This window comes from Drosophila subpulchrella, unplaced genomic scaffold (genome assembly GCF_014743375.2).
Source record: "Drosophila subpulchrella strain 33 F10 #4 breed RU33 unplaced genomic scaffold, RU_Dsub_v1.1 Primary Assembly Seq370, whole genome shotgun sequence".
NCBI lineage: Eukaryota > Metazoa > Arthropoda > Insecta > Diptera > Drosophilidae > Drosophila > Drosophila subpulchrella.
The window spans coordinates 344979-367283 of NW_023665591.1; positions in this window are offsets into that span (position 1 = coordinate 344979).

Below are 22305 nucleotides of genomic sequence, written 5' to 3' on the forward strand. Positions count from 1 at the left end.
GCTTCTGACGTTTTATTGTTAATTAAACTAATAGCCCCAAGGCAATCACTGATTATCACAACGTTTTTGTACTTGGACTTATGAGAAATATCACAGGTAATTTTGATTCCTGCTAGCTCGGCACTTACAAAAGAGAGTGGAACATCGAACTTAAACTTGTTAGAAACCCCGCTGGGCATTTCTAGTATCCCAATGCCACTTGAGACAGGCCCTATAGACGCATCTGTGAAAATTGTATTCCATCCATTTCCAATATATTTCTTAAAGATTTCCCCATAAAAGGAACGGAGTTCCTCAAATGAGTATTCATCTGTGCTTTTGCCTAGGACTTTTTGGTTTACACAGATCTTGTTGGAGACGTAAAACAGGTCGCGTAGCTTGGTATTGTCGAAAAAGAACTGAAAGTCCTTCATCGTGTTGGTGTAGCTTGTTTCAGCCGGAGATGACCTGATGACCTCGAAGAGCAGGGGGTTTTGTGCTTTCAGCTTGAACAATTCTTTGGCGGTGAGAAGTTTGGCTCTGAATATCGGTGGCATCACACCGGCAAGAACAAAAATTTCATGCTTGCTTGTACCAGGAGGCACACCTACACATCTTCTCAAGGCTCCAGCCTGAGCAATTTCTAAAGTTTGGTTCACTCTACAGCCCATTTACGCAATACTGGTTATAGCATATTCCTGCTTGCTTCTTTCAAACGATTTGAAAAGGTTTGTACTGACTTTGGGTTTCAAGCCAGACTTGATCGTAGTAGCATATTTAAGAATTCTTGAGCTTATCTTAGTATCAGCTTTTATCTTTTGGACATGCTCTTTATGTGACATGTTGGCAGATATGATCCTACCTAGGAAAGTAACACTTTTTTGATTAGGTACTGCCACATTCTCTACGGCTACATTCGCTACCTTTTTACATCCCCTGCCGACATTAATTACAACTGATTTACTTGGGTTGAAGGAAAAACCAAGGTCTTTGCATAGTATATTGAAGTCTGTGAGCTTGTTTTGCAAGATGTCAACCGTACTGTTGAATGCTCTTCCTGACGAAATTATCATGAAATCATCAGCAAACTGCATAATCTGAGTGTTTTCATCATTGATTTGATGCAATCTTTTTGTGTATATGTTAAACAAGATTGGGGATAAGCAGGATCCTTGCCCACCTTTGGCAACCTGTGTTGCAGTTCCCAGTTTCAACACACGATTTGATAGAATACTAAGAATCTAGTCTATAACCCTTTCGACCCCAACTTTTTCCCTGTAGAATTAAAAAATTTTTTTTTACTCTATTCGTTTTTTATTGGCCTTAGAAGTATTTGAGCAAACATTTTAAGGCGCCACGCCCATTATTTTTGGCGCTACCGGAAGTTGCTTGTGAGCAACCTTGGGCAGTGGTGGTAAACTTAAAGAAAAATCCTTAGGTGACAGTTAATTTCTTTTATTTTAAAAATTTAAGTATGGTAACTTATAAAACAGTTTTATTGTTGTTGCAGCAAAGGTGGACCTTACATTTATTGCATTTCGACATTGGAGTACCTGTCTTGCACAATCTGCAACGTCCTTTTTCAGCAAATACCACCCAATGTTCCAATTTATCGTAACGCAGAGAAGTTGTAGGATCGGGCTGAAACCTATATTTTTTGGATTGATTCGAAGACACACTGCTTGATGGAGACCCCAAGGATATGACTGAGCTTTCCCTTTGTGCATTTGATGGCCGTCCTCTCTTTTTTTCGAACAAAGTAGAGTCAGTACATTGTAGCAGCTCATGAGCAACTTCCATTTGAAATTTTATAAGCGGCATATACTTTTGGTTCGGGTTTATCATTTGAAAATGCTTTCTGTACAGTAGCCATGCATTTGTCATTGATGTTCCCAAGCACCAATAAAAAATTCTCATGTACCACTTTCTGGAACGGTGGTTGACTTTGTACAACTCCATGAGCATGTTCGCTAAATCGACTCCTCCCATACCCTTATTATACGAAGCTACAATAGCAGGCCTTGCTACATCAATGTAAGCTGTATCTTTTGGACTCCATCGTTTGCATATCCCAACTGGTTGATGGTCTTCACACGAAGATAGAAGTTGAACTGACTTATTGTCAAACCATTTTACACATGCAAGATTTTTGTTAACTTCACATTTTGTATCAAAAGATCCTCTTCCACGTTTTTTCAATTCTGCATCTGAAAGAAGTTGGCAATTGCTTATGCGATTTTTGCGGATAGTTCCAGTTGCAAATATGCCCATTTCCTTCAATGCAATCAAAAGACTAACTGACGTAAACCAATTGTCAAAATAAAGCTTGAAAGGTTTGCCTTCGGGAAGCCCTTTTGCTAAATATAATACTACATCCGATGATATTCCCAATCCAAAACAAGGGCAGGTGCCTTCACCAACATACAGCGTAAAGTTGTAAACTAATCCAGATGTTCCAGCACGAGTAAACATTTTCAGACCCCATTTGTGAGGCTTAGCTGGATTGTATTGCTTATATGACGATTGACCTGGAAACAAAATTTAAATTGAAGATATATTTTCTAGTAAAATTTAAATTTGAATACCTTTGTACGCAATGATTTGCTCATCAACGCTTTGATGCTCTTCTTGGGGTAGTTTACCGAAACTTTCTTTGAGAATGTCTAGTAAAGGGCGTATCTTGTACAGCTTATCATAATTCACATCTCCTTTTTTGGATTGTTTAGTGTTATCGTTGAAATGTAAACATTGTTTGATTTTTTCAAACCTTCCTCGTGGCATTGAATCTGATATAGCAGTAAGCTTTAACTCTTTTGACCAAGCCATTTTCAGTTGCGGAACTTTTATTACTCCCAAGTATAACAAAATTCCAATATATCGCTTGATAAGATCTCCGGTGCATTGAAGCTCTATGCCGTGCTCTTGCAACCCATACAAATTCGTTTGATTTGTTATCAAGTCAATTACTTTGATATCAAAAAAGGTGCAGAAATGTTCTACAGGTGTCATCACGCTACCGACTTGGAGTTTATCGTCTGCTTCCCAAATACTTTTTGGAGCTTCAAATGGCCTTGTTCTCCATTTTAATGTCTTGGGATCAACTTTTTCAAAGCAACTCTTAGCCACAGCACTAGGTTCCTGGTTACATTCTTCTTTGATAAAGTTGTCAATATATTCAATTTCTATTGATTCTCCTTTGTCCACGATATCTTTTAAATTCTTCTCCAGCACTGCAGAGATATCTTCCATTTCATCACCACTTTCTTCGTCAGTGGAGGCATCCCAATCGAAGTTGATAATCCTCTCAATGTCATCATTTGATAAACCTTTCTCTTTCGGTCTCATACTATGGTGTATATATATTCTGTATTCCAACGGCCCAAAGTTGCCCACAAGCAACTATACAACTTTGAAAATTCGTCACCTCGTTATTATTGAAAATAATTAAATTAAGTCTTAGCAAAGTTTTGCTTATTCATTGACTAACAATATTTCATGTATACTTTTAGCCTTTTTATATATATTTTATGAGTAAATCAGTCACTTTAAATATTCTTCAGAATTTCACAACAATTTTTTTTACCACGCACGTCTATTCTTTTGAAAACAATTTCGTCAAAGGATGTGCAAATTCGATTTTTTTTTGATCACATTATGAGTACACACATACAAACACCGTTATGTCGAAGAATAAGCAGACAATAATAGAAGAAACGATTACCGTTAGCCGTTAAACATTTGAAATTGCTCACAGGCAACGCTGGGGTCGAATGGGATAAAGACTTTTGGAAACCTGTCATTTTCCATAATTTATTTTAGGAAATTCAGATTTACACAGTTCTACGCATTTGATAGGTCAAGAACTGCTAGTACAATACTTAGCCTATTCTTTTTCCTTGAAGCTATGACATTAGTCACATCATTTATGCACATAGGCGCTGATTTTTCTTTCTGGTATGCATAGGACCTATATGGCAGTAACTTATTTTCTCTTCTTATTCATACAATTTACTGTTTTGGCAGGACTGGATATAAGGGATATAGGCCTAAAGTTTTTAACATCGGATAAGTCTTTGTTTCTTTTGGGAATCGGAGTGATCCTAATAATTCTCCATTCCTGTGGAAAATCACAGTTCATAACCTAATTATTGTATAAGGTTACCAACTAAACCTTGGCTTCTGTGCTGAGAGACTCAATCATTTTGTAAGTTATTGAATCAGCTCCTCCTGCAGTTTTTTTGTCTTGATCGAGAACTTCTTGAAGATCCTCCAGAACAAAGCTCGGATTTTCATTGTTCTTTCTTGAATATAGGCTTTCATCTGATACTCTGTTTTCAGGAGGTATTTGCTCAATTTAAAATTCCAAAAAGGAACTTGATTTATCCAGATCAAACCTAACTTTTCGTCCTGACAGTTTTTCAGATTTCTTAAAAACCTCCACGCAGTTTTCGTGTTTGGTGCTAAGTTTAGTTATCTTTTTTAAAAAACTAGTTTTCTTGGCAATTTTTACTAATTTTTTCCATTTGATTTTGAGATTAACTACTTTCACATAGTTTTTATATGACGGATCACGACTTGCTTTACTTTGACTATCGGAAAATTCCCTGAAGAGTTGCTTTAATTCATCATTCCACCATGCCTTTGGAGTTTTGTTAGCTCCAAAACAATATGTGGTTGCGTTGATTTCACTTGTCATACTTTTAGTGAGGTTTGATATACTGCCACATGACTCTATTCTTCCTAATTTGTTGAATAATCTGTTTTTTGCTAAGAACTTTATAGGTAAGCTTAAATCAGCATTTATTTTGTAAACAATTGAGAAATTATGGCTACCACCAATGTAGAAACTTTTACATTCCCATTCAGTACATTGAATACCTTTGGTGAATGTCAAATCTAGCACTGATCCCGCCACTGAGTCTATATTTCTTTTGAAGGTTGGACCTTTGTTGTTTTCCAGTCTGTATTCAGCACTTGACATTACCCTTTTTAGAAAATTTCTTTCCTGTTGTTTATACTGTCTCCAAAATCACTATATCTGGCATTGAAATCACCGGACATAATGACTTTGTTGAAAGGGTTAAGTTTTTCTATTAAGTTGTTTACTTCATCTTTAAAGTTACTGAGAGAAATGTTGGGCTTAAAATATACAGAGGTTAAGATTATATTTGTTCCTTTGTTGGAGGCACTTGCAATAATAATGTCACAGTTTGTGTTATATGTAAATTTTTTCAATTTTAGGCTGTTTTTGTATGATGTTGCAACTCCACCGTAGCCATCATCTCTGTGCTTTTCAATCAGGTTAAAATTAATTATATTCCTATATGATAAGTCATGTGAAAAAACCTCCGATAGGATGGCAATGACACAGTTCTCATTATTCAAAAAAATGCAAGATTGTTTTTATTGTTTTTTAAGGATTGTAACATTCAAGAAGAATTTTGATACTCATTGTGTGAAGTTATAAGAATCTCTGTCAATGGTAGTAACTGGTTGTCTTCTTTCTCTTGCGGTAAGTTGGCTATTTTGTTTGGTATCATGTGTAGCTTTGATTTCGATGTATTGCTAACTTGGGATAGCAGCTTAATGAAAAAAAGGAACATGGTCACTTGAGTCACTTGTATACGGCTCCAAATGAAAGTGAGGTTTCTGCACCGGAACTGTAGGTCTTTCCACCAATCTTCTAACATAGCTGTGTTTTTTTAGTACTGCATTTACGTTGAGATCCTTATTCTCAACTATCCTACTTGTTGAGGGGAGGAAAGTTACCATCATAATTCTCCAGGAGAGAGAAATTTTGAGATACTGAGTAAGTACTTAATACCACCTTCCTAGTTATCTTCTTGATTGTCATAATTTTATTGATATCCTGCTTCTTTGCCCATATTGGACAGATTTGTCTATCCTTGGCACTGTGGTTCTTAGCATTACATAGAATGCATTTAAGCACCGAGCAGGTACCAAGACATTCCTTGTCACCACATTTCTTAAAGCGTTCTGATGACTTGCATGCAAAAGCAGTGTGTACCAGTCTACAACACTTAAAGCACTGACGCACTTTCGGTATGTAGTTGTCAACCTTCAACGAACAGATTTCAAACAGTACAATCTTCTCAAGTAAATTAGCTCCATCGATGCTGACTTTAACGGTCTCGGTTGGTATCAAGTTGTACTTAACACCCTCAGATCCGTTTGAGGGAGTGTTTTGAAAGTACATTTTGTATAGAGAGGCTGCAAGTGGAATAATTTCCTTGAAACCATGAAATTTGATATGTCTAGTTTTTTCGTACAGAAAAAGACCACTCTTGATTTTCTTATTTTCAAACAGCTGACACTCCTTGGTTGAAACTAAAACAGCAACTACACCAACATGATTTTCTCCATATAAACAAGATAGACGCTTTTCCTCAACGTTTGCTGTGTTCAATTCACTATTTGTTATTTTATTAGGATCTGAAATTCAGTTGGTGTTTTTCTTGGTCGCATCCGGGTTACTTTGACTGCAGTCGGCTGCAGCCAGACTTTTCCTATTTGTGTTAACACTCTCTTCGCTGCCTGAATTGACGGCCATGTTAATTGGGTTCACATTGCTGTCAGTTTGGTCATCCATTGTATGATTACCCCTAAACATTTTTTTTGCCATGATGTTTTCACAAGAACCTCCCTTAAGAAAACTGGTTGCTGGCTGCTGATAAAGGTTTCTCTTCACAATTCTTTTGCTGGTTGAATTCAAATCAGGGGGTTTGCCATTGGCCGACACCGTTTTACCGGCGTCCGCCATGTTAGCCGCTGGTTTTACCAGCCTGCCAAAAACTCACCAAAATACGACTCTTCTAATGGAAGAAATTTTCCTTTTTCTTCACAATTAAAAGAAGAAACTAACACTTCTAAACAGTATTCTACTTAATTTCACACACTTATTCACAGAGCCTTTGATGCTCAAAAAGTACGTTTTTCCATAAAACACAACCGGTCTTACTCGCTGCGAAACGGAAGAGATATCGACTTTTATATTACTGTTCACAATTTTTGTTTGATTGAACCGATCTTCTCGGATGCAAAAACGGACTGACTGGACAAGGACCGATTATCTGATAAGCAAACCTCGGTTTAAGAGAATTGGGGAACTCATTAAGAGTTGGACTCAAGAGAGTCGGGAAATTGGATGATCAAATTCTCTGCTCGATTGCTAAACGGATTACGCTGCAGTTTTTAGGCTCCCGGTTAACACCCGGGATGCTTGTGTTTATATTAGCTGGGCCCAGCTTAGTTTATATTAGAAGGACCGCGGCGCAATTGAATCTTAATAATGAACTTGAACTGAAGTGGGGGAGCTAATTGGGATTCTGTGGAAAAGCTGAGTAAGGGGTTCCCAGCTAAGAATTGTTTATAGGAAATTGTTTACGAGTCGGGTAAGGCGGCTGGGAACTTGATCTGGAAGGCGTTCTCAGCTAAGAATTGTATATAAAGAATTTGTTTATAAATTGGGTAAGGAGGTTGGGATCATGAGCTGCATAACTTGCATGTATGAGTTGTTGTGTTATGGTCTTTGGTAATGGCCCGTCATAGTCGTGAGCCAGAAAGAATGATGAGTGTGTTCGATTAGCTCCATTCTGACCGTGGTGAGGTAGCCTTCGCTAAACTGTGGAATAAGATAAGCGTTAATGTGTGTATTGGTAAGAATGCAGGTTCCGGTTTTACCCTTACCCTTGGTGTAAAAAAGGTTGTATAGGGTTAAAAAGCCACAAATGTTGTTACCAAATATCCATGCCTCTTGAATGAGGACTACGTCTATTTTGCCTGTTGCCAGGCGGATGAGGAGGGCAGCGGATGCTGCCATGCTGTAGTGCAGATTAATCTGTAGAAACTGCACCATCTTTAGGACCGTGCGCGGGGCTCGGTCCGTATCGGTTTGTCGATTTTATATCGCCCATGATCTACAGAATTCGCCACCAAAAAAGCAAGAAAAGGCAGCGACTTAAAACATCATGAGCAGGCGGACGAAGCGAGTGAGAACGACGACGCACAGCTTGCGGATCAAAATGGGACACCACGATCATACAATGCAAGAAGCAAAGCCGTTCCTGAACTGACCGTCGAACACACCCGGATCCAGGGGTGCAGAAGGCAAAGGCAGGCCGTTTTGTCTTCAGGTAAGCCCCGAAGTCAACGGTCAGAAGCCAAGCCGCTGACATTTGGATACAGACGTAGACAAAGCGAGCAAGCCAGATTTAAACACTACCACTCTATGCCAGAAGCCGCGGTCCCACGGAGTCACTCGTCATCCGATAAAAGGGGGGAGACAGTACACCTCGATAGTTATGATGTAGTGTTCCGGACAATTAAGCGGACAAGGACGCGCACTCACGTTAAAAAATTTGTTGGCAATAGCTGAAAGAAAAGCAGAGAGTGAATACAGGTCCGCCTCGAATACCAACTCACCACGGCTAAGCGAACACACTGACTGAACAACAACCAACCAGAAAAACAGCCAGCAGCTAATGCCGATAGGGGCATTGATCCCTACATCAAGGGCATGGGAGCACGGTAGCTTGAGCTTGAAAAGGATGCAAGAATTAAAAAACAAGAACAAAACCTCCAGAAAGGTGCACATACCATATCAATTTTCTAGTTCACCATATACATAAAGAAGGGTGTGCCTCGATAGGCGGTCGATTGGCACTGGACGATAGTGTCGATCGATGGGCATGAAAATACTGGAGGGTCACACTGGGAGATATCGCATCGATCAGGTGGCAACGCTGTCCATACGGAGTATCGATAGCAGGCAGGTGATACCGATTTAAGAGAATTCGCGAGACAGCAGTAGTATAAACGAGGCGGCAAGGGTCGAGAGAAGATAAGAACGGTACTTCGCCGCACCTTGGACTCTAGTCTGTGCCGTCCGCAGAGAAAACATGGTCGAACGGTAAAACCGCGGACTTTGGACCGAGGTGAGGTGCAGTGCGCAGAGGGCGAAAACGAGAGGCCGAGGATTAACGACCATCGGATTAACAGTCATCGAGTATCAAAACGCGAGTGAACAACGTCAAGCAATGTCAAAGTCGTGGAGATACAGCCGTGAAAGTCCGCAAGGAGCCAGATAGCGATGTGTGGGACAGCATAAGTCTCCGAATTGAGACACAGGTAGCTCTAACTAAGTCGGGCGGTTGCCCGAATAGTTAAAAAGGAATTGTGCAGACGTAGCACCGGAGTCTTGAGAGCCCGAGCACCAGTTAGGCAAGACATCGCAGAGCGTTGACATCACAGCTCAAGGACATCGCTGAGCAAGGACAACAGATCCTCCGAGCAGAGTAGGACGTCGACAGCAGCACGCCGCACGCAAAATAAGCGAGGGAGGCACCCAGAACCCGCACGCTTCAGGTATGACTGAAACAGTCTTGAGGTTAGGGTGAAACGTTCGTCTTTCACTGGGCGTTCGCTACAGGGACTGCTGGGGTAAACCAGACGGTTGCCCGGAGCGTCCACGGGAACTGAGTAAGCATCTGACAGGGCGGTTGTCTTAAGAGCTCGGTGCCTGTTCACCCTAGTCTGAGAACGGTGACGCTTCCCTAAACCCAAACAGCCCAACTCTTCGTCATCCCTTACGAGTGGCGGCAGAAGTATCCGGAGCAGCGGAGGCCACCGATATGAACGCCTAAGAGTTAACTGGTCGGTACCCTTTACTAAAAATTTGGGGGAAAGAACGAACAAACCTACTGAGATAGCCTCACGAATTTCGTTGCGAGCAAACAGAGAAAAAAAATTCGTTACATTAGACGCCCAAGACGGTAGTAAAAACAAAAGAAGAACAAAATGGGGAGACGTTTAATATACCGACTGAAGATTGATAACTTCTTCTATGTCGCACATAGGCTGGGCATTTCCCTGGCGGGAAGATCGGAAGACGAGCGGAAGGCTCTGACTGAGTTCTACTCACAAATTGGAAACGATTCAGAACGAGCTCAAATCTGGCCCAAACTAGAGGCAAACTACCCCGAGAAACCAGGTCCCCACCATCCACAGGAAACAAAGTTTTTACCAGCCAGCAACCAGTTTTTACCTTACTCCAAAATCGTGAAGAAGGTCCGAGAATGGTCCGCAAACACGTACAGATTGGACTTGGATTTGGTTCCACGAACAATGTCGGAACTGCTCGTGGGCTTAGCCTTAAGGTGGTTCATATCGATCATAGTTCATAGTTCATAGAAAGCTTTCAAATGTTTGTAACGAACTGATTTTGTTGTCTGCTCGCTACGAGATTCGTGCGGCTAGCTCAGAAGATTGTGTGTTCGTCACACCAAATTTATATGACGAGACTGCCCCGTAGATCAGTTGGAAAACAAAGGGCTTAAATGGTAACAGTGGGATTTATTCTCGTGGTATTAGTACAGCGGGTGTGTGGCTAGGCTGGCCTCGGTATCTCTTTGCTCCGGTTCCGCCGGCTGCTAGTGCTCCTCTTCCTGGCTTGTCGACACGTTGCCTCGACGTCCGCTGGCTCCTGTATCTCGGGACGCTCGTAGTGGCCGCCTCTGCTCGCTTGCCGACGCGCTACCTCGGGGTCGCTTGTCGCGCATTAGACTCGCAGAGAATTCGGCCTTGTGGGCTTAGGGAAGCGTCACCGTTCTCAGACTAGGGTGAACCAGCTTTGCTCTCCAGGCCAACGCCTTTCGAGGCAATATCTGTCCCTTGCTCTGTCCCAGACGGTCCCGCTAGGTTCTTGCTCACATCGCGCTGACAGTCAAGGCTACCGCCAGGAGGCTGCCTAGCAGTTCAGTTTGCTTTACGCCTAGCGCAGACGAACGTTCCACCCGGCTTCACCCTAATGCTTGATGTCCGCGACGCTCCTGTGCTCCCCAATGACCTCCGCGCGGCGATGGTAACGTGGCTTCCGGAAATGTCTGCGTCGCTGCCGATATCCTCTGCACTGTCTCCTGACCGGTAGCTTGGCATTCTGGCACTCGGGGAGTTGGGCGGATGCTGTTCGGGAACTTCGCCGGTAATCGCAGGGCTCTCCAGGCGAACGCTTCTTGAAACCGCAAATCGATCTACCGCTCGTCCGTCACGCCAGGTCCTACTTTTCTCCCCAAGCTGACGGTCTTCGTCGTAGGTCTCTTTTGCTTGTCTCTGACAGACCCGCCGGGCGACTCGCCAGGGTGTGGTCGTGACAAAGTTGGAAAACATACGCCTTGACTTAACCGTGTAATGCCTTCCGGAACTCAGCCACTTGTGTCTCAATTCGGAGAGTCCTGTTGTCCCAATCCCGAACGTCTCGACGTGGCGATCTTGTTCCTTGTATGCTTGTTGTGGCTGTTCACTTGGTACTTTAACTGATCTTTAAGGTTTGACTCCTCGTGATCGACTGATCCAGCTGCCAGCGCTCTGCGGCCTTATATAGGGCCTCCGGGAACCGTTATTTCCCTTTTGCGCACGGCCCGCTGGATCTCTCCACTCCGGGTCCAAAGTCCGTGCCCCCTGGTTGACCCACTTGTCCTTCACGTACTGCTTCCAACCGATGCTCTGCCCACTGCTGCCGTCCCGCTGATTCCCGTGATGCTTGTGGCACGCCTGTCTGCCGCTCCACTGCCGAGATGTGGCACTTCTTCTCCCGGTCCAAAGTTCACGGCAGAGTCCAAAGTCCGGTGGAGTTCCGTTATCCCCTTTTGCACACGGCACTCTTGCTCTGCCCGCGAAGTCTCCATTCTCTCAATATCCGCTCCTTGGTCTCCAAACTCTCTTGAACTCCATCCTTGGTCTCCAAACTCTCTCGTTCTCCATCCTTGGTCTCCAAACTCTCTCGTTCTCCGTCCTTGGTCTCCAAACTCTCTCCTCGCCGCGCCGTCACTACGCGAATTCGCCGCGTATCTGGTGAGCGGCCGGCCATCTGCTGTGGGGACTTGTGGGGAGTCATTCCCCCTACTCTACGGCGTTTCCTTGCATATTCTACCCTATGAGTCCTTGTGATGCTCCTTCCGATTCCCGCGGCGCTCCCTCGATGCTCCCTTGACGCTCTTAACTCCATTGAGTTTCTTCAGCGCTCGTCATCCTCCTCGTAGCAACTTGAATCTCCCGCGCCGATATTTTCCATGTCTCCACTGGGACATCGATACTCATGGGCTATCGATCCCAGCTCGCTGCTCATTGCTGCGTCCTACTCCTTTTATTGGTTCCTCCGCCTGGTCACACCATCCGACCATCGATACCGACGGTGCGGCGTTGCCACCTGCTCGTTGCGACATTTCCACCTTTGGCCGATATTTCCATTTTCGTGTGCCCATCGATTGCACTATCGTCTAGTGCCAATCGATCGCCTATCGAGGCGGCCCCTTCTCTGGCTCGTGGTGATTTTGCAACTTTCGCTCTGTCCGCACAGCTTCGGGCTGACGTGTCTTTTCCATTTTATTTTCTTAGCTCCTCCCAGCCTATGCCGCTCGTTGTTCTTAACCTCAAATGCAATAGCCCCAGCGGCCTTGAATAACATTTGGCCTTCGTTTGCAGTAGAGCTTTTCTGCCCGGGTGAGTTGCACTTTTTTTTTGAACCGGCATTTTATTTCTCTTTCATTCGACGCTCGTCGGTTACCATAAATGCGCCTCTTGTGCCGCCGCACGTCTCGACCATTTCATCGGATTTGTCTCAGGATTATGGATAAGCATATGCCGTTTGAGGCCCGAATTACTGCAAGTGTTTTAAGGCAGATATGGCGTGTTGGTCTCTTGGTCTGCTCGTCGGTTACCATGAATGCGCCTCTTGTGCCGTCGGAAGTAATTTATGTCTAGAACATTTCATCGGATTTGGTTAAGCATATGCCGTTTGAGGCTGTAATTACTGCAAAATGTTTTAAGGTAGATATGGAGTGTTGGTTGCTCGGTCCGTCCATTTTTAATTTCTGATCTGTATTACTACTACTATTGCCATGAAACCAATTCCTTTTTTTAGTTAACTGTTGGTGCGGTGCGTGTTTCTGTCTTTTGTGAAAGGCTGGCTACGGTGTAGATCTGATTCTGCACCGTCCTCCCCCTTCCATCGGGTAACAACTAGACGAGTTTGTCCGACGCCTTCCGTATAGAATTTCCGGATGCTACGCTGTGTGCCTGGACTGCGCGACTTGTGATGCTTGTCTCCCTCCGCGCATACTCTCTTCTAAGTGGCGTAATCTGTTGACTCTGGCTCGCGCCCGACGCTGAAACCTGTTGCCTTGCGGGTGGATCCCTACACGTATCCTTGTGCGGTTTTGTAAGTGTCCCTTCCGCCTGGCGTACTCGCGGATGACTCTGGCAACTGTCCGACGCTGAATCCTGTTGCCTTGCGGTTGGGATCACCATCCATCCTTATCCATGTCCTTGTGACCTATCCTTGTAATTGTCCTTGCTGCGTGGCGTGTGGATGACTCTCGCTTAGGCCTGACGCATATTCCTGTGGCCTCGCAGTCTGGATCAATGTGAAGTCCTTATCCATGTCCTTGTGACCTATCCTTATGGTTGACATTTCTGCGTGGCGTGTGGATGACTCTCGCTTAGGCCTGACGCATAATCCTGTGGCCTCGCAGTCTAGATCAACGTGAAATCCTTGTCCATGTCCTTGTGCTATCGTGATTTTCCTTCCCGTGTGGCTTATTGATGACTCTCGCTTCGGCCTGACGCCTGACCCTGTCGCCTCGTACCTGTTTGTTAGACATCTGCCGTTTCTGCTGTCTGCTCGATTTGTTGTTGCTTGAGCTCGCCAACGTGAACTGTCCTTTCTTTCTTCGACTGTATGTGGCGAATTTTGCAGATCTCTGGCGAGACGAAATCTTCAACCTGGTAAGGGCCATCGTACCTCGGGGCTAGTTTTGCAGCGAATCCTTCAGCCGCTTTGGACAGGTGATGTTCCTTGGCTATGTTCCACACTATGTCGCCCACCGCTGGTGAACACTGCCTTCTCAGATTATAGTGTCTGGTTTGGTCCTGGGACGCCTTTTCCATATTTCGCCGTACGATCTCGAATACCATTCTCAGTTTGTTGGCATTTTCCTCAGGGGTCTCCGTAGCTCGTCCAGTGCCTAGAGTTTCCTTATCATATAGGCTGCTGGGTAGACGCTTGGGTAAGAAACGCCGGTGTATGGCCGGTGGATTCCGATGTGCTCCGGCCACTTCTCGTCCCAGTTTCTCTGGTCCTGCCCCGCGAATTGCGCAATCATGGTCTTGACTGTTCTGTTTGCTCGTTCGGTCGGATTCTCTTGTGGAGTGTATGGTGCGGTGAATTGCTGACTGATACCCATCTCAGCCAGGAAACTTTTAAAGATGCGCATTTCGAAAATCTGTCTATCATGACCAGCAGCATTTGGTTCCCGTGCTTAGATCTTGGTAGGGGTCCAACGAAGTCTGCACATACCGTGGCCGTGGGCTTAAACCGCATGCAAATCTTGCATTTTCTTACGTGGCCTCAGGCATCTCTATGCATGCCTGGCCAGTAGTATCGGGCTGCCAACCGTGCGATTGTCCTTCGGCTTCCTACGTGTCCCGCGGACGGTGCGTCGTGGTTTTCCCTCAACACTGTTTCCCGTAGCGACTTTGGGACGCACATCTTCCATGACGCGACGTCTTCGCTGCCTGCTCGGTGAGGTATGTTTCTGTACAGTGTCTCACCTTCCATAACATAGTCCGAGTACTTCTGCGGTTGGGTCCTTATCTTTTCGCCCATGTCCTTGATCCAGCTGCACCCTCCTGAAGCTATTGTTGCCGATGCCTCTTTTAATCCTCGTAGCGTCTCTGGTAGTGGTTGTCTTGATAATGCGTCGGCCACCACGTTTAGCTGACCCTTTCTGTACGCTATCTCAAAGTCGCCGTGAACTATCTACTTGTTTCTTCCAGAGGAATTTTCCAGTACACATCCCTTAAGTCCAGGCTGCTGGTAAACCGTTATTCTCGCAGTTAGTCCAGGATGTAGCTTGTACGGGGCATTGGGTATGCGTCCTTCACTGATTTTGCGTTGATCTACCTGCAATCGACACACAATCTCTAAATGCCGGTTTTTATCTTCCTCACACTATGAGCGAGCTGTAAAAGCCCCTTTAGTGCTCGATGAAACCCAATTGTTGGATTTCGTCCACTCTCGCATTGATCTCCTCTTTATTTTATAGGGTTTGCATCCTTAACGGTGATTTGGTGCTCGGCCAATGCCATGGCACGGAAATCTGCCAGTTCTGTCTCTAGGAATTGGCCGATGTTCTCTTCCTCGTCGTCTTTTTGAACAACTGCCACTGACAATTTTCCTCCAGCTACCCGTTTTGCCTGTTCCTGGCTGTATGACAATTTCGTGAACTGTGTATTATTCTCGTCGCCGACCTGTGTGAGGAGTTTACTACCACTGATAATATCAGTAGGCTCATGATCAGTCGTTTGTTCCCGAATTCGTTGTATGCCAGATTGTATGCCAGCTCTTCGCTAATGAAACTCGCTATTGCCCCGGTGTCAATTGTGGCTTTGTATGAGGCTCCACCGATCGTCCCCGCTGCGAACACCTGTTGATTCTCCTTAATAAGCTTGCCAGTTAGATTGGAGAAGTAACAACTTGCCACTCCCGCTCGCGTCTCTGCGGCTGGGATCGCTGGCCATTTCCCCCTCTTTGGCAGCATTCTACGCTTTTCACCCCAACCCTGCCGCACTTCCAGCAGAAAAGCAACCGCTGGTTCCTAAAACCTCTTTCCCCATGTCCGTGCCCACCGCGCTTGTGACAGGTTGCCTGCGGATCGGTAATGTGCCCATACCATCAGCGTTTCTAGGTCGTCCGCGTGGTACGTCCTCATTGCAATCCGCCGGTCTGGAGTGCAATTCTCCTTGCTGTATCCGAACGGTCTTGCTTCCTCTGTTTGACCCGGTCTGCGAAGTAATCCATTGGTAGGATGAACATTTGAAAGCTTTTTATGAACTATAAACTATGATCGATATGAACCACCTTAATGCCTAACCCAGGAGCAGTTCCGACATTGTTCTTGGAACCAAATCCAAGTCCAATCTGTACGTGTTTGCGGACCATTCTCGGACCTTCTCCGCGATTTTGGAGTAAGGTAAAAACTGGTTGCTGGCTGGTAAGAACTTTGTTTCCTGTGGATGATGGGGACCTGGTTTCTCGGGGTAGTTTGCCTCTATTTCGGGGCAGATTTGAGCTCGTTCTGAATCGTTTCCAATTTGTGAGTAGAACTCAGTCAGTGTCTTCCGCACGTCTTCCGACCTACCCGCCAGGGAAATGCCAAGCCTACGTGCGAAATAGAAGAAGTTCTCAATCTTCAGGCGGTATATCAAACGTCTCCCCATTTTGTTCTTCTTTTGGTCTTACTGCCGGACATTCACGTCTTGGGCGCCTAATGTAACTAATTTTTATACCCGTTACTCGTAGAGTAAAAGGGTATACTAGATTCGTCGGAAAGTATGTAACAGGCAGAAGGAAGCGTTTCCGACCCCATAAAGTATATATATTCTTGATCAGGATCACTAGCCGAGTCGATCTAGCCATGTCCGTCTGTCCGTCTGTCTGTCTGTCCGGATGAACGCTGAGATCTCGAAAACTATGAGAGCTAGGCTATTGAGATTTGGCGTGCAGATCCTGAGCTTCTTAAGCAGCGCAAGTTTGTTTCAGTAGAGTGCCACGCCCACTCTAACGCCCACAAACCGCCCAAAACTGTGGCTCCTACAGTTTTGATGCTAGGGTAAAAATTTAAACTGAAATGAATTGTTCTCATCAATACCTATCGATTGACATAAAAAAAGTTTGCCACGCCCACTTTAACGCCCACAAACCGCCCACAAACTTAAAAAAATCGTAAGTATGAACGTGGATATCTCGGAAACTATCACAGATAGAGAATTGGGATTTCAGATTTAGATTCCGTAGCCTTGTAAGCAGCGCAAGTTTGTTATTCGAATATGCCACGCCCACTCTAACGCCCACAAACCGCCCAAGCCTGTGGTGCCCACAATTTTCATGCTAGATAAAAAATTTTAACTGATATGTACTTTTCTCGTCAATACCTATCGATTGATTGCCACGCCCACTCTACCGCCCATAACGCTAAAGTCTGTCTACCGTCGGGAGGTGGCGCATTTCAATCTCGCTTTGCTGCTTGCATATCTCCATTTCCCTTTGCTCCCTTTAGCTGAGTAACGGGTATCTGATAGTCGATGTACTCGACTATAGCGTTCTTCCTTGTTTTTTATATGTTTGCTCGCAACGAAATTCGTGAGGCTCTCTCAGTAGGTTTGTTCATTCTTCCCCCCAAATTTTTAGTAAACGGTACCGCCCAGTTAACATTAACAACAATTTAGAATTTGGGCTCTAAGGCGTTCATATTGGTGGCCTCCACTGCTCCGGATACTTCTGCCGCCACTCGTAAGAGATGACGAAGAGTTGGGCTGTTTGGGCTTAGGGGAGCGTCACCCCTCTCAGACTAGGGTGAACAGGCACCGAGCTCTTAAGACAACCGCCCTGTCTGGTTTACCCTAGCAGTCCCTGTAGCGAACGCCCAGTGAAAGACGAACGTTTCACCCTAACCTCAAGAATGTTTTAGTCATACCTGAAGCGTGTGTGGGTTCTGGGTGCCTCCCTCGCTTATTTTGCGTGCGGCGTGCTGCTGTCGACGTCCTACTCTGCTCGGAGGATCTGTTGTCCTTGCTCAGCGATGTCCCTGAGCTGTGATGTCAACGCTCTGCGATGTCTTGCCTAACTGGTGCTCGGGCTCTCAAGATTCCGGTGCTACGTCTGCACAATTCCTTCTTAACTATTCGGGCAACCGCCCGACGTAGCTAGAGCTACCTGTGTCTCAATTCGGAGACTTATGCTGTCCCACACATCGCTATCTGGCTCCTTGCGGACTTTCACGGCTGTATCTCCATGACTTTGACATTGCTTGACGTTGTTCACTCGCGTTTTGATACTCGATGACTGTTAATCCGATGGCCGTTAATCCTCAGCCTCTCGTTTTCGCCCTCTGCGCACGGCACCACACCTCAGTCCAAAGTCCGCTGTTTTACCGTTCGACCTTGCTTTCTCTGCGGAGTGTTGGAGTGTTCAGATTTTAAGAATATTCTAGGCGATATGGTATATAGTATGGTTAGGTTAGGTAGGTGTGGTTGGAGATTAGAGAACTAATCCTCCCAATTAGGCCACACTGGCCCTTGTGATACCACGTAGTCTCTGTGCAGATCCTTTTCCCTAGCTCATGGGTTATTGGATTTCGCGAAACAGTTTGTTCGTTTTAGGAAACATAGGAGTTTGGGAATGCCTTCGCCATGAGTGGCCGCAAGGTTCGGAAGTGGTTCTGCGCTGGGCAGAAGAATAGGAGGTGTTCAATGCTCTCCTATTCGTATATCTGCTTGCAGCTGCGACAGTAGTCATGGTTACTGAGTCCCAGCCTAGAAGACAATGGCCCGTGAGGGCATTTAGGAGAGTGAAGATGTCTTTCCTATTGCATTGTAGGAGAGTTGTCCCTTGTCTTGCTAGCTCGTCTGCTATACAGTTGCCCTCAATATTAGGGTGTCCAGGCACCCAGATGAGGTTGATTCTCAGATAAGTGGCCATTTCTTCTTTTCGCCCTTCGTAGTTTGAACTGGGATCAAAACGTAAGGCTACCTTCCTATCAGAGTAGATTACTATTGCTTAATTTACCTACACTTGTAAATCGTAGAACAATGCTTGGTACTATTTTTATGCAAAATCTTATAAGAGGTTATATTGATTCTGTACAACTTATAAACCGCCTAACTTTCAATGTTCCTGTTAGACTAACACGAAATTATTATCCCCTAAATTTGCCACGATGTACATCAAATTCAGGAAATCACAATGTATAATCAAAATCACGAGCCCTTTCGCGTTCTGTGTAATAATTATAACAACCTTTATCATTTTATTTGCACTTCAACTTCTAACCCGTTATTAAAAACTAATATTTAAACTCATTTGCTTCATTCTTAGTTGCTTCTTTTATTTTCATTTGAGTCCCGTCTCTATTTGTTTTTTGTATCTTCCTCGCGAACTCGCATTTTTTGCCCAAATTGTGTGTCGTTGGGCCACTTGTTTGTACTGCTCGTAGTGCATCAACGTCCATCATATATCTCGTTCAGAGATTTGCGGCATTCAGAGATAGTTGTTGAGTTTCTTGTGTAGGATTCGAGGGCCCTGAGGGCTGCTTGACTGTCCGAAAAGATGAAAGTGTCTGTGTCGTGATGTTCTGATGTATCCAGGATGGACATGGCTTCCTGGATTACCATGACTTTTTTGGGAGAGTTCGACTTGGTATCTTATACTTCCTTATGAATAGAACTAGTTCGGTTTTGTCTGGTTTAACTCCCAGTCCACAATCCGCTGTCCATCTAGAGAGGGTGGATAGGGCTGTCTCCATCAGATTGCAAGGAGCTTGAGGAAATTTACCCTGAAGTAGGATAACCACGTCATCCGCCCGCTTCCTCTGGAAGTGATAGTAGTTTATTGACCACTATAACCCATACAAGAGGTTATTTATTATAAGGTTATTATTTACGCTTGATGTTGCTTAGCGGTAGCCAGGCCGTGCCCAACGTCCACGCTTATTCATAGCTACCCTGGAGAACCAGGGCGCTCGCTATCCGCAACCGGCGACCCGTTCGATAGCCTTCAGCTCGGCGCCCTTCAAGCCATCCCCTAGCTCTTTGGCCGAAGATATGGGACCTAAGCAACAAGAAAATTCCCCAAGATAATTCGACAGAGCGATCGAACTGGACTGTAAGAACAATGATAGCACAGTTTTCCGGACAAAACCAGAGGAACTGGGACTAAAGGTGGCCAGAAATTATGTTGGCTGTCAACTTAAGCGTATCCGAGTCCTCTGGTTACTCGCCTTCGTCCCTGACACAGGGAAGGGAACAGCTGCTGCCTAACACCTTGAACGACCGGGAAAGATTGCGGACAGGAAGCCAGACGGAATAACCAGAATGGAACGCGGAAAAGATGAACGATCTTCGAAGTTATGAAACGAAAAATAGGGAAGGAAGCCCATGTCCAAGCCAGGCATTACAACCAAACGACGAAGGCAGTGGAATCTACGGATTAGCGATGTTGTTTGGTCCAAAGAGTACCACCTGTCGAAAGCGGCAGGTTCGCGGTGACACTAGTACCGAGATATGATGGAACGTATCACATTGTCGATTTTGTGTCACCCGTGTTCTGCAGAAAGGTTAAAAGGAACACACGGTACATATCAGCGACTTGAAACAACAAGAGCAGGCGGACGATTCGAGTGAGATCGGCGCTTCGAGCGGGCCACAAAACGGACCAAGAGTCGGTTAGCTCAAACACAAGAAGCCGTTTAGTCGACAGTTCAATGCCGGAATCAATGGAGGGTTTGAACGGACAAGAAAATAGATCGCGAAGCCATCAGGTGAATGCAGAGCCGCAGCTGTGGCAACCGTTTGATAGCTATACTGTAGCCCGCCGGAGAAAAAAAATGCAGAGAGTAAGGACAGGTCTGCCTCGAATGCCAATTCACCACGGCAAAGCGAGCAAACTGAAAGTATAACAACCAACCAGAACAACAGCTAGCAGCTGTTACTGCTACCTAAAGGGCAGTGAAGGGCATGAAAGCAGGGTAGCTTGAGCGGGAAAAGGATGCAAGAATTTAAAAACAAGAATTAAGAACAAGAAAACGACGACAGAACCGCGAATCCCGAGGGAATATGTTGGAGCGTGGAAGTTTGAATGTCAACGGCAACGCCGGAACGAGGAAAATTGTATCTACGGGGAAGACGTCGTGGGAAGGGAGTAACACGGAAGATTGGGAGTGAAGCTCATCAGCGGGCTTTTGGGCGTCGAGGGAAGGATTCTTCACCCGAAGAATGGAGGGAAAAGTTATGTAACTCCGCACAAATAATAATAACTGTACAGAGGCCTGCACTGCGGAAAGAGAGAGTTTGGAGAATGCAGTGGAGTGTGTGGAGAGTGTGGAGAATACAAGGATAGAGAGTTTGGAGAGTACGATGAAAGAGAGTACGGAGAGAACAGAGCAAGAAAGTTTGGGGGAAGGAGCGGAGAGAAGCGACAGATTAAGAAAAACAGATGAAGGAAACAACTGTACATGACCGCACTTTGGACTCTAGTGTGGTGCCGTGCGGAGAGGGCGAAAAGTTGTAGCGTGTAACGAGGGGAGTCTTTCGATCTGTCCTTGCGGGTGCATGCTATAGGGTCCGGCTCTCGCTCGTTGACGTTGGGGCTGAGGTCTGGCTTCGACGGATCGGCAAACTATTTTTAAGACAAGAATGAGCGTGCTGACAACAAAAATAAAGGCGAGATATCAAAACCAGAAGAAAACGATAGGTAAATTCAGGACAGATTTCTAAAGGATTGAAAGACTTGAGGAAATATCATTAGACGGGACTCGACAGATGTTGTTGTGATCGCGGAATGCCAACCCAACCTCTGATCACCATCCTCGAGCGTGGCTCGGGTGACCCCTTTTCCCCTACGACCGTAGAATCATCACCAGAGTTAATTTATTAAACTATTAACGGTTCATTTCGCTTTCTCTTAATCGATATCTAATAATCCATACACGTTCCCATTAATGCAGTTTATATTAATTCAGAATCGTTTTACGGCTAACAATTTTTTTTCAAAATTTTTTCTATTTTAACTAATAATTTAAGATTCAAAGGGACGTGTATACACACGACATATGTATAGTCGATTCAGATTCATGGAATGTTGTACAGATAATGTATTGTAACGAACTGATTTTGTATGTCTGCTCGCTACGAGATTCGTGCGGCTAGCTCAGAAGATTGTGTGTTCGTCCCACCAAATTTATATGACGCGACTGCCCCGTAGATCAGTGAGAAAACAATGGGTTCAAATGGCAACAGGGGGATTTATTCTCGTGGTATTGGTACAGCGGGTGTGTGGCTATGCTGGCTTCTGTATCTCCTTGTTCTGGTTCCGCCGGCTGCTGGTGCTCCTCCTTCTGGCTTGTCGACGCGTTGACTCGGCTTCCGCTTGGCTCCTGGGTCTCGAGACGCTCGTAGTGGCCGCCTCTGCTCACTCGCCGACGCGCTGCCTCGGGGTCGCTTGTTGCGCCTTAGACTCGCAAAGAGCTCGGCCTTGTGGGCTTAGGGAAGCGTCACCGTTCTCAGACTAGGGTGAACAAGCCTTGCTCTCCAGGCCGACGCCTTTCGAGCCAATACCTGTCCCTTGCTCTGTCCCGGACGGTCCCGCTAGGTTCTTGCTCAGATCGCGCTGACAGTCCAGGCTGTCGTCAGGAGGCTGCCTAGCAGTTCACTTCGCTTTACGCCTAGCGCAGACGAACGTTCCACCCGACTTCACCC